At 27.6% G+C, this 14,532-nt stretch overlaps 1 protein-coding gene across 1 annotated transcript in view; it reads left to right on the forward strand.

Annotated features, from left to right (window-relative positions):
- Positions 1-3,479: 3,479 nt before the first annotated feature.
- LOC111034977 (galactosylgalactosylxylosylprotein 3-beta-glucuronosyltransferase P) overlaps positions 3,480-14,532 on the forward strand; it is a 55,601-nt gene continuing 44,548 nt past the window's right edge. Inside the window, exon 1 of the mRNA XM_022316442.1 lies at positions 3,480-4,126. The gene's annotated coding sequence lies outside the window, so the exon portion shown is untranslated. The remainder of the gene's footprint in view (positions 4,127-14,532) is intronic.

The following is a 14,532-nucleotide window of genomic DNA, read 5'->3' on the forward strand; positions in this document are numbered from 1 at the left end:
TCGTAAAGTCAAACTTAGGGTTAGGTGAATAAATAATTCATTATCCTTTTTGGTATTAATTATCATATAATATTATGTTATATCGTTTTAACTTTTAAGAGTAACTTAGTGTATAATACTTTAACTACGATTTAGCCTCTCTGTGCATACTGACTTATCCCTAATATAATATAAAAATATTTGTACAAAATCAAGAAACCCTAGTGGCTAGTTGCAATGTTATTAATGTTTTCAATTTTTCATTTAATAATGTGCGCAACGTTATGAAACGATTTTCATATAGTCAATTGAACAACTTATTTTTGTTGTTATTAGAATATAAATAATGTTACCTAATACAAAAATACTTAAAAATGACCATATTCAATCATAGTCAGTACAGCAAGCTTTTTCGTGGGGAGGGGGGGTATAATTGTACATATTTTAGGAGAGCTTAGTCCTCCTTCTTCATATTTTTATTTTTAACCATTATTTTACTGTAGAACATTCATAAATCTATAAATTTATTTTAAGATCATAACAATATTATCAGTATCGTCCTATTTAAATTTTTTTCCAGAACAGTTCTTGTTTTGTAACGTTTGCAACGATGTGAAAATGTAAAATATTATTTCACATTCATATTATACATTATCCACGAATGTTATCGGAAAATACATTTTGTGTTTTTGCAAAACAATTATTATTGTTGTTTGAGATTAGACTTCTTGTTTTGTTTGTATATACTATAATAATAATATGGGTAGGTACAAAACAGTATAATATATTATTATTATTGTTGCCATGGTTGCACACGCTCGTCCGATTTCCAATAACAATATGGCACGTCCCCCATATTATTATAATAACGCAGATGTTAAATTCATTTAGCTTATTTCTTTTTCGACACCTCTCTTTAATCGGATTTCATTGTAAACATTTCTTCTATTTTATTTTTTTGACCAAACAGTTGTTTATCCAATACACTATTATTATATTATATTATATTATATTTACATATGTAAATTGTTATCGGCAAAGTGTTGAATATTGACATTCTATAGAATCCCTTGTACTATTTGGTAATGCATTGAGTTTAAATATTATTTTTAATTATTCCTAAGCAATATATACAATTCTTAGCATTTCTATGGCATAGTCAATGTTAGGTAAAGTATAAAGTTTTTTAATAGTATTAAATCAAAATAATTTGCTTATTATTTTAATGTATTTTTAAACATTTACATTATTTAATTATATATTTATTCATTACAGCATGCAGTTAGTGCATGACATTTTGAACTCTATAAAATATTATATTTTACACAAAAACAATTTTTGGTTTGACATTTTGACGTGCATGTCCATTTCACAAAAGTTTGCGCAGTGTCCGTGGACTGTTGGGTCGCTATTATCCATAAAGCAAATATATTTTCCATTGGGACTTCGTCAATTGTTAATAAATTTGTTTCCCATTTTGTGAATTTAGTCCTTGAGGCTTCAGTATAGAGTTTTAAAAGCCTTGCCCTAATTCCTAAACGATAATACCCATCAGCCGAAATAATATTATTATTGTCATAAAAAATAAAATAATGTCTTAATAACCATGTTTTATTTTATGTCTTAGCTATAAAACAACATCTAAAACATTTCGATAGTCTCCGTGAATTTTGATTACATAGGGTACTGGAACTCGAACCGTAACACAAAACTCTGAGGGTTAATGTTTTTTATCTGACCAACTGTGATGTTTAATTTTATACATTTTCAACTATTGAGTTAAACTATTTTAGTTAATCGTTATTCTATATAATTATTATACAAATTGTATACATTTCCTATTAATTATTGTTGGTATTTTATAGAAGGCATAGGCATTCTATAAGACTTACATGGATTCTGCACTTGTAGTATAAAACAAAATATATTAAAATTAATTTAATATGGTAATTTTTAAGCAAAACCAATTTTTGGAAAATTCGATTTTGGTGAAACTGAAAGACTAATAACCGTACACACTTGAAATGTTCATCAAATATTTATAATAGCATTTTCCATGCCTGGACACATTTTTGAAATATTTTGACTCTTTTTGAGCTATTAATAGCTAGAAAAAATTTTCAAATGTTGTAAATTATTTTTCATTAAAAAATTCATAAAAGTTTTTCTTTTAGCCAGCTAATATTAGAAATTGGAATAGAAGATTCCCGAGATTTTTTTCTAATATCAAAAAAAAATTTCACCATTACTCTATCGATAGCGAAAAGATATTTTCGATTTTTAAGCATTTATTTTTTTAACTATTAAATTTGATTATTTACGAGCATGCTATAACGACGCAAAACGTCTCAGCTCAGAACCGTTTTTCGTATTCAACGATTAATAATTGAATTCAAATATAACACATCCATTAGATTAGATACAACCACTACTGCACAGCACAGCGGTAATCACTTGCACACTTTTTTTTAAATATGAAGATTATTACTAAATAAAATATACATATAACACGTGAACTACATAATTGTGATTTTTAATGATAACAGTTATTCAAAATTCAAACTAACGCCGAAGTTTAGATTCACAATCGTCATTGAAGTAAAAGTTATCAACGGTATTCCAAGTCCGAAGGTTTAAATATCATACCATCAAAATAGTAACATAATACACAATATTATTTACCGTGTACGTAAAATCAACAATACGTACGTATATACTCTTATAGTCTTATATACTTTTACACTCCAGTCGATATGTGATTTAAAGAGGTTATATGTTTAATATTATGTGCAAGTGTGTGCTGGATTGAAAAAAATAATTAAAGGAGGTCACTGGTCAGAATTATATTGCAACTCAATAACTTAGCGTGTTCATTAATGTGTGTGTGTGTGTGTGTGTGTGTGTGTGTGACGAAACGGTTTGTATTGCAAAGGGTGACTGGCGCGAAGAGACCAATATAGCGCGGGGATAAAAGGCTTGCCTCCGGAGAACGTTCGGTGTGCAGGATCAAGAGGAGGAGGAGCAGGAAGAGGTGGCGGCGGCGTGAAGAGAAAATGTACAGCTAGAGAATAGCGTTTCCGTCTGGCGACGGTGAAAAACGGTCGGACGACTCGCGCACGCGCTACACGGAGTCCGGGTGCAGCCGGCGGCGCGCGCGGCGTGCATTTCCGATATACACCGTGAGCGCGACGACGACGCGCAAATGACACTCCGGTGCCGGCGATTTTTCGGCGCTCTCTGTTTGCAGACGAGCGCTCGCGCGCGCGCGCGCGCACATACACGCGCGCGCGAGCTTCGACGCACCGTAACGCTCTCTAGCCGCCGTCGCTACACGTATATATATATATATATTAATAAATACACATCGGTGGGTGACGAAGGGTGGCGGGTGCCGTCGGTCGGCGGTGGGTGGCGGTGGACCCTGCGCGGGGTGAGGCGGCAGCGGACACACCGTAATACCGCGGGTTAGGGAAACGCGAATCTACACCGCCGCCGCCGGTCGCAACACACGATTTACGGGGCCATACGCGCACGCACACCGGACGCAGCACGACGTGGTACGACCGCGAGACCACGACACCGCGCGACGGACGGTTTCGTTTCGGCGGATTTTCGTCGGGTGAAAAAATTTCCAGTAAAACCATCACGCTCTCGTCGACCACGGCCAAACGCTCTCCCGGGACGACGACAGTCGTATATTATTATTTTACGCCGGCCACCACCGTTACTTTGACCGAATTTTTCCAGCGACTTTCAGGCCTCTCCGCGGTATATATACACAATATTATTATATGATATTTAAACCCGAATAAATTTGATTCGTCATTGCTGTATCAAAACGGCCGGTGCCGGAGAGAAACGGGCAAGCCACACGATCCATTATAATAATAAAATATTTCGAAAAAATATCGATTTTCCAAACAAACTCGCAACGGTCTTTGCCTCTAATCACCGTCGACACGTTATCGCGGAGTGGTGCAGGTGGTGGTGGTCGTTTGAAAATATACAAATTATAATGGATGTGTAATATCATCCAAAACGTACCATAAGCTGTATCGTTGAAAAGCCCGCTGCGGTTTTGACCATGTCTCTTGACGATGTTTAAGCGATTCGGCCATAACGAGATGCCTGTCGTGGTATTGTGCAGGTAACTTATATTTTTTATTATTGTAATTACTTTTGTTACCATCATTGTTGTTACCTTATTTGTTTTTTACTTTTTTGAGGGATTCGAGAAATTTAAATTTTTATAAGGGGTTTTCCCATTTTGAGCCAACTCTGGTGGCAGTAGTTACCCGATTTGAAGATATACTAACATTTAGAAAATTCTCAACTATTAATAATTTAAGTAACAAAAATGAAAAACAAAATATTATTAGTCGAACATAATACAACATTAATAATTCCCAACTATAAACACAGGGTTTAAATCAAAAACAAATAAAACCGTTTACGGTTATAGGAATATTAAACGTTATGATCGATAGACTGTTTAACGTTATAAAGAATTTAAATTTTAAACGTTATTCAATTTATGTGTTTAGAGTTATTAACAATTAAAACGTTGTGATTAATTAAGCATTTTACCTAATTTGAAGTAATGTAACATTTGAAACTTTGAACGTGTTTTAAATGTTGTATTTACCGCTGAATAGTTAATGCTATGAAACATAACATAATACCTATAATATATTGTCAATTCAACATTTGCATTCAAACATTGTATAAGTACTTGTATTTATAATTTAAGCATTCATTTTTATAGTTTTATTGAAAAAACCACAAGTCTTGACATTAGACAAATTATTTTTACTTTTCACTTGAATTACGTTTTTGAACTAAAATAAATGATTTTTTTTGACCTAATTGAATTTTCATCGTATATTATTCTCAATTTGGTTGTTTCATTGACAGATCGTTATATTAAGGTAGATCTTTTATTTTAGATTTTTAGATCATCGATCTCATTTTCTATGATGTTCACATCATGTGTATGCATTATTTGGGCTTTTATAGCTCCACCAGATGAATGTTTTGCAGTACCTTTACAAAATTAATAAAATCGTACCAAATGGCTAAGAACATAATCAAATAATAAACAATAATTAACAATTTTAATTTTCAAATTCATAATACAACACAATGTTTCATTTACAATCAATATTTATAACCTAACATTGAATTATATAAGTTATCTATACTTCCCTTCTTAAATGTTGTATAACAGGTACCTACCTATATTATACAATAGTAAATAGTAGGTACATACATAGTTTTAAAAGCACCCAATACAAATTATTTTTAGGTTCAGTTTGTTGCATAATAAAAACACATTAAATGTTTTTGTGTATATATAGTGTGCAGATTTGAATGTAATTATATCAATAAAATATTCATTTCTTAAATCAATATATGTATGCAAATAACATATGCTGAAAATTATTAATATTGCACCTATTGTAGTATAATTTAATTATTATAATTATTGGTCTGTGGGTTGAAAAATTTTAAATATGGTGTAAAAACAGATTCGTGTATCGTTATTGACTTAAAAAATTATAAAAGTTCCTAAGTACCTAGACACATTATGTATTGATTTATTTATCAAATATATTCAATAGTCAAAACTAAAATTTTAATAATATTACATTTCAAATATTAAATAAGTAATAATCTAATAAGTAAGTTAGTACAATTAACCGAACAACCTTTTTTACACCTCCATTATATTCACCACGATAATCTTCATAAACTATTGGATCCATTTTAAAAACGAGTATTAAGACTTGAACTTATTGATGAATACCACTTTAAAAGCCACTTAAATAACTTACAAGCAAATATGTATACAACTTACTAACAATCTTACTAAGTTGTAAACGAATAGAAGGGTCGCCCCATTGTCACCTTTGCTTTGATATTGGCTCATTGCAATATTTCAATATATAAAGGTATATTAGTTTATATTAAATATGAACTAAAATAATATAATAAATTATACATATACATGATAGTATGATAGATAATAATAAATACATCTAATCGCGTAGCACAAAATATAATATAGGCTTCAAGAAATTGCCTATATAGTACTCTTGCATCACTGTACTCCTGAATATTACTTTCCTATATAAAATATTTTCCCGACATTGAAATTCCCATGTATTATTTTCTAGTATAAATATTTTCGTGATTTTTGAATTCATATAAATTATTTTACCCTTTTTTTATTTTTCTATGTTTTAAATTCCTACGAACTAATTTCCCGGGAAAGTTTTTCCCATGTAATATTTTCCTGGTTTTTATTTTCCTACAAATTATTGTTCCCAAGTATTATTTTCATACATTTTGTTTTCCTGTTTTTGTCATTCCTCCAAATAGCTTTCTTGAGTTTTATAGCCCTTCTAACGATAACACAATATTTTTATTGCAATTTATGTGAGCTACTTTATTTACGTATTATTTCAATATAAAACAGACATAATGCCATACTTCTAGTAATTATTATAATATCACAATATTAGTATTGTGATAATCGACATTTACGGTTGTGACAGTGAATCGTCTACGTGTACATTTTCGTATAGACAATTCAATTATAATTAAAGCACTCCGTTTAATTAAATCAAATTATATCCTACCTACCCATAATATTATTATATTTACAGTAAGTTAATATGATAATTTTTTTTTAATGCTTTAAATCTGAATGACTTATTTTTAAAATATAATTATTACTATAATACAAAATAATATTACCAATGTTCCATTTTTAATTACATTTATCTTAAATAATGTCTAATATTCTTAATTGTTTCTATTTATTTTCTTATAAAAAAACTTAAACTGTTTAATTCGTTGTTAATTATAATAACTAATAATGAATAAACTATATAATTAAATTTATCATCAAGTATAAATGGTTAAATGTACGTTACATATACTTAGAAATTAAACATAAATTGTTTGATATTCATAATATATAATATATTATATTAGTTACATTTGTATTTTATACATAATATTATGATTAATACGAAATTAATTTCGTTCAATAAATATTCGTTTAACTATGTATGCATTAGACAGACAACAAAATGTAATAATACAGTAGAAGAGACACTGCAATACAGATATTAATAGCCATATACAGCCATAGTCGTATAAAATAATAACAAATACCTAATAGTAAATACATATTCATACCTGCCCGATTTTTCTGCCTCAAACTCCGTACATCGATAAGGCCGAAGCTGCTGACTTGACTTTTTGTAAACATCGTCAATACTGATTAGCATAAACGAGCATTTTAAACAACTTTCAAAAATTAAATATGATAACATATTGGAGCCGTTGTTCGTAGTTGCATCATTATATATATGTACACTAAATATGTTGCTACCATGCCGCAAACGAAAGCCGCCATGATTTTCTTTATCATTTTTTACAACGTCCGTACTCCAACAGATTTTTATTTGTGTCTTCTAAATATATATGTATCTAAATTATAAACAGATTTAATTTTATAAATCATTACATATTGGCTCATATTGGCAAAATGTCTAAAGAAAAATTATAATAAAAACTTTTTTCTCTTAATTAAAAAATGATTTAAATTACTTATATTTAACAAGTTGACTGAATTAATAATTTCACCAATCTTGCTACTAACGCCTTGACTCTTGAGTGTCATATTATATCCACTTGGTAATTTTATGAAGCCGGGAAGAGTTGTATAGTCAAATATAATACTCGTATTTTTTATCAGAATTTCTAATATGTGATAGATATAAATAAATAATCTCAAGACGAAATTAAAAAGTTTAGGTAAGTAAAATATTAAGAACACATTCAAATATAATTAATTTTAAGTATTTAATTTATTAATTAAAAATTTGAAGTGTATTAAATACTATGATACCCAAGGCAGTCAACTCGTTACAAATACATTTCCAAATTATTCATGTTCCTCTAAAAAATGAACGAAATTCACGTGTAAAGAACTAAGTTCCCGATAAGTAAATTGAATATTGAACGAAATTAATTCCATGCAATACCTACGTCATAATATTTGATATTTAGATAGAATGTCAATTATACATTTTCTATTAATGTAATACATTTATCTAAATGTTAAAAAAACCATTAACTATAGTTTATTTTAAACAAAATATAAAACGTTGGTTATTTATGGTTGTATTAGTTATTATTGTTTAAATATTGTTGAATTTACGAAAACGTACGATTAATATTTTACAATTTTATGATATTTTCCTGCTATAGTAAATACATACAACAATTTTAAATCGAATGAGAGAGTAATAAATCAGAGAGTAATAAAGCAATATTTTTAAAAGCCAAATTGGAAGTTGTGGCGCAAAAAATAGTTATAGGGTACATTATTTCCCCAAAATATTTATAATATCGTTTAAGGATTTATTTATTTTAATATTAATGCTTTTACCAAAAGTTATATAAAATATATGACCTACTATACATAATACATTTAGCATTTGATTTAAACGAGTAAATCCATTATTTATATTTGCCTAAAAATTGATTTGATTTTCGCATTGAGAATAATAATTTTTACGTTTAATATTTGACTTTAGGTTGTATGTACAAAATAACGTATAAATTAATCAACTATTTAAATTTGAAATTTTATCAAATTAATTTGAAGAAAAAATACAAATTAATATTTTATTTTAAAGACATTTGGTGGTTGTGTACTTTTGGCGTACACTAAATTCGAATTTTCCCTGTGTAAAATTGGAAGATTACGTTGTTTAGTAGTTCGATGGTCATTGCCAAAAGGGCTTATTGCCAAACAATTCAGAGAAAAATTATTTTCCAAACACGTTTTCGTGCTGAACATTATTATCAACAAGATTTGTATCTATTATTTGTTTAAATATGACAGTAGAAAAAAAACCAAGAAAATGGAGTAGGTCGGTATGACGTGAGATTATACTGATTTTGGATCAAGAATGTAATTCGATACCTACTCTGTCATTTTATGAAATATTAGGCAAACTCGTCAAATTGTAAATATGTACATTTTAAAATGCACGAACTATAATTACATTTTTAAAACTAGCTTCGTAATTATGACTTCATCTAATAATTAATGTAATGTATTATTCACATTGTACACGTAAGTAATGTTAGTTATAAGTGCCTTATAATTGTTTTAATACTTGTATTCATAATCAATGCTGTACTGTACTATTAAACAATTTAGTTTTATATAGATCTATATTTTTGACTGTCAATAATTTGCCGTCAGGTGATGAACGATAAATAATTTTAGCCGTTTGCCCATGAACGCGTTACATTCAAATTTTAATCATACTATTTAGCATTTAAAAATTAGTGCCTACTTAGTTAAAATAAAATTTAATATTTATGCAACAACTAACCCAGTAATTGTAAAAGGAATTCGCACTGTAATTTTAGTTAGAACAACGCCGTTTTTATTTAGCTAGTTGGATTTTTGTCTTTGTTGATAATGCTTACATGGCGGTATAATGAGTGTATTGCTTTTTGTACGATGGTACGTCTTAAAAACTTATCTAGTATTTAAAAAGATCCCAATCTATTACCTGTGTTACAATTTATGAGTTACAAAACGAAAAATTTCGTTTTAATGTAAAACAAATATGTATAAAAACTGTTTTTCCCTGTTGTACTGATGATAATGTAGTAGAAAATTATGTTTATTTAAAAAGGTGCACTATTCTACAAAAATGTAGAAGTTTAATAACCAAACATAAGATGTATTCCTGAAATTCATTTATTTTTCATATCTTCATATTATATCATTTATTCCATAGATTATAATAGTACTAGTTGAAAATATATCTTAAACATAACCCTTCACCCTCAAAAGGAGGAACAAAAAAAAAATGGAAAAACCCGTTAAAAGTATATATTTATACTCTGAAATAAATTGACTAGTTAAACATTATGTGTATTGAGATCTATGTATTTAGGTGCCTATTTTTACCTATATTATCGAGCTTTAAAAAAACGAAACAAGAAACATATCAACTTTGTATGAATATATACCAAGATTGTCGAAAATCCCTCTCTAGCCCTAATATAGAAAACCATCTATCACATGTTTATCTACCTGAATAAATCCTGACACTATTGATAATTTTAATCACTGTGCGTCAATGTGTCATCAAGAATAATCTGTGAACAATACATTATTTTTCTATTCGGTTGAACTTAAAGCTAATCCAGACGGTCAGAGTTTACCCGAGTGAAAAGCGTTTTAAAATCATTAAATTAAAAATGTACTCAATATAAATTTTATGTGTTAAGTTTCTAATCAACGGAAAAGGTATTTTTGTATTTAACGATTCAAATATAATTTTAAATTAAATAATTCTACTAAAAGCAATGAATAAGCTTAAATTACTTAATAGGTACTTATATAAAATTATACATTGTAGTACAAGACATAATTCACATCCAAATCTGTTATTCGTAAACGTGCATTACATATTAATTCTTGGTTAGGTACCCAATTATTTGTACACTGCGCACTTAATAATTGGATTTTTTTTAATTGTTCTTATATATACCTACGCCTTTATTTTTTCGGTGATTTATTTTTTGATTCACTTTTCCGATGGAATTATTAGATAATACGTATATCGTTTAAATCACTTTTTACGCATTTATTTATTTTATATGTAAGTACAAAAAAAAAGTTCGAATCATCAGTATTTTCGAGGAAAAATAATTTTCCTGTGTAGAGTAATCCTGTGATTATCCTTTGTAAGCCTTCATGCACATGATGAGGGTATGTCTATAATATTTCTATAAACACATGTTTTTCGTCTTCAATTTTTTATGTTGAAGAATGATTTTTCGAATGATCAATTTCAATGATATTTAATGTTTATCACATCCCAACATTATCATTGACTTTTATAATAAACTCTATGTGTAAAATAATATTTAAATGAAATGAGATTAAACGATACAATCTATTCTAACAAAATGTAATATTTCTTGAACCAGCTATCCTACTACCTATGTAATGAATTATGAAAACACATTTCCTTTTAATAAATTCTAATGTTTAACTCTATAGTATTCGGTATTTCATACATTTAAAGGTTGTGGTCTCATTCAGTATGCAAAATTTTAGGACGGGCTAATGGTAGAGCAAGATATTTCCATGACGCAACTTTCCCCTCCACCCACCCAATGACCGACCAAGCTGTTATTTAATGTATAAGTAAGTAGGTTACCTGATATTTTTATAAATATTAAACAGTGCATTTTCATACTTCAAATAAAGAGTGTAATAATGTTATTATAATATTTATAGTGTTAAGAGAAATATAACGTTATTGAAATTTAGTACCGTAGTAATGACTAATGGATTAATCGTATCCAACACTAATAAATTAATTGTATAAATTGTGTACATGTATAATCAAGCCCTTTCAAGATATATTTGAGATTTTGAGCGGAATGAGACTGTAAATTATTCTTATTTTAGGTTTATTTTCTAGTATTCTATAAATTCGTCATATTTGAATCTTCAAAAAGTTATTGAGGGTATCTATATATTTGAAATTGTATTACTTAGGTTAATAATTATACAGACCACTATTCAAAATAACTACAATAGCTATTTTATATCTATGCAGTTATTGAGTTATACAGTTTTTAGTTCTTTACATTAAAAAATGAAGCACTTTTTATAATAATTAATTTATGTCCATCTAATAATTATTTAATAAATTATACATAGATAGATTGACATATTTTTTGATTCATTATCATATTTTGTTATTATTTATTTTACTCTTACTAAACTACATCAATATCATGTTCCAGTTAAATTAATCAAATTTAATATGCTTATATGAATGATTTCAAATATTTTGTGAATCCTTTACGGCAGTATATTATTTTTACTTATTGGTTTTACAATAACGTATTTATTTTCCCTTATTCTTCCATTGAATTTTTTTTTAGTATATCTTAAACTTACAAAATGCTCCATAAAGTATTTATAAATACTTATTAGAAATGAAACATGCATTTTGACTTAACGCATAACATTTTAAAAACATGATAAGGATAACCAATCCAAAGAAATAGAAACAAGCCATCATTTTTGATAACATCTTGAACATGATGGGGAAATCAAACTCTAATTAAAATCTTTTTTTTAATACTTTATAATTTATTGTGTATTTGGTAATGATCGTGATGTTAAAACACCCGTCTTAAATCGATCACCACACTTTTATACTTGGCTTTTATTTATTGAAAATTTGCTCGTTAACGAACTTTTAGTAGAACTAGATGTTTAAGAATAAATCATATATAATTTATTTATCTATGTCATACATAAACTTAATTTTATATTTGTTCTATTAATAGGTATATCGCGATTATAACAATAAATTGTGTCCCTTTAATTTTTCTATTTAATCATCATTGAATTTAAGGATGACGAATTATAATATTTATTTACCTACCAATGTACGTAATGAGCAGATGTGATGTAGTTGGTTTTCGATAAAAATTCTATTTCATCAACATTTTTACGGCAAGAGGAGAAATTAGTTAAATATAATGAATTTATTATTATGGAAACATTCCAATTTCATTTTCCTCAAACACACATACAATTTTATAAAATAGAAAAAAAAATAGGTTTTTTTTTGCAAACGAATCAGTATTTGTTGGCTTTTTGTCGCTTTTTTTGGATGTTATCCAAAAATCTAAACTTAGTTGCTCTATTCGATGAAGTTCATTATTAAAACCCACATTAACAAACAAATATTGCACTGTTAATAGATTTCATCCGCTTAAATTTTATTAGTTTAAAGGTAAGGTAAAAATAATTTAAAAAAGCAATAATGCCGGACACCGGTATTTATTGTTCGACTTTTAAATGCACTAAGATACTATATTTAAATCCAATGGAACGTGACTACGGATATTTTTCCATACAAAAAGATAATTTTAGTAATATCTACCTATTAATTAATCCGTTTAATTTGCTTTTTTATAATTGTTAATATATATTACAAATTACCCATATACACTGCTTTTAATATAATACTGTCAATCGATAAAATAATATGTTGACATTATTTAAAGATATTTTGATATATTGGCCGTAGTATTATATTATTTCTGAATAAATACATCAATAATCAATTTTAATATTGCTGTAAAATAAAAAGTATTCCAATAATAATAGTTGTATCCGACTCTCGAGCATCTTATTTTTACAAATCTTAAAATGTATTACTGATACACATTTATTAATAATGACTATTTGTTCATAGGTATTACGCTTAGTTTTTATTTGTTAATTAATAATAATTAATAATAATTAATAATTAATAATTAATTAATTCTTCTGTTAGTGCATTTATGGACGCAAGTTTTAGAAAATATTAAGAAAATCTAGTTACAAAACAATGAAAGGTCAAATTGTAAAATATTAATTTATAAAAACAATTAAAAATATAATTGTTTAGTATCATCAAATATCAAATTTAAATTAATATATTATTTATATTTCAATTTTAATGATACAATAATATATTTTATAATATAAATTTAAGTAGTCTAAAGAATTAATTAATTGATATAATGCAATTTCCTTTAGACATTTTTATTATAATTTAGATTGAATTAAATTCACTTAAATTTAGTTATTAATTATTATGGTTCATCTCATCTACATTAATAGTTTTTCGAATTGTTTTTTTTTTTGTACATACACTCGTTCAGCATTTAATGACTTGATCGATGTCTGAATATTTGAGTTGTTCTTTTTTGGTACCAGAGATAAATTTCAAAAGACTAGAATGGGTACAGAGAGGAGTCAGTGACATCTTATTGTGCCACCCTCCGGTAGCATTTGATGTCCTTGGCATTTCATTTAATATCCTCGACGGAACTGTCAACATTTGAATAGGATATATATATATAAATACACACACACACACATATACAGGAGGGTTTTGCTTGATTGCATTGTTCCTATAGCGTCTATTCATTTTTCTCAGATATGAAATTAAATCTTATTCATCCCTTTCAAACAAAACAATGATTTTTTATCGTTAACCTGAACTTTTCTATGAATAGATTTTAGGAAATAAAAAATTTTCAGCAAAATGAAATTCATATTTTGTTAGGTTCTTTCGTGAATTATCATTTTGTACAGTCTAATAAATGCAAATTTAAATTGCTATTTTATCTTTAGATCGTTAAATTTATTATGAATAATAAAAACTGTAGATACGATTCAAAGTTCGATCTAACTTTCAAAAGTCTACAGTTTAAAGAATTCATAGTTTTTTCCTATAATATGTTATTTCCAAAAATGTAATAATATTTAACACAACTTTGGTTTTTGGAGTGATTTGAATGTGAAGGTAGGTCTGTTCAATTTATTAATTCCGCAAACTAATTTTTTGGGAGGATTATTTTTTTTTAATTTACATTTGTAGATGTTTTGTATGTAACAAACAAAAACTACAATGTTTAAAGTTTGAA

Source organism: Myzus persicae, unplaced genomic scaffold, assembly GCF_001856785.1.
Source record: "Myzus persicae strain clone G006 unplaced genomic scaffold, MPER_G0061.0, whole genome shotgun sequence".
Taxonomy (NCBI): Eukaryota; Metazoa; Arthropoda; class Insecta; order Hemiptera; family Aphididae; genus Myzus; species Myzus persicae.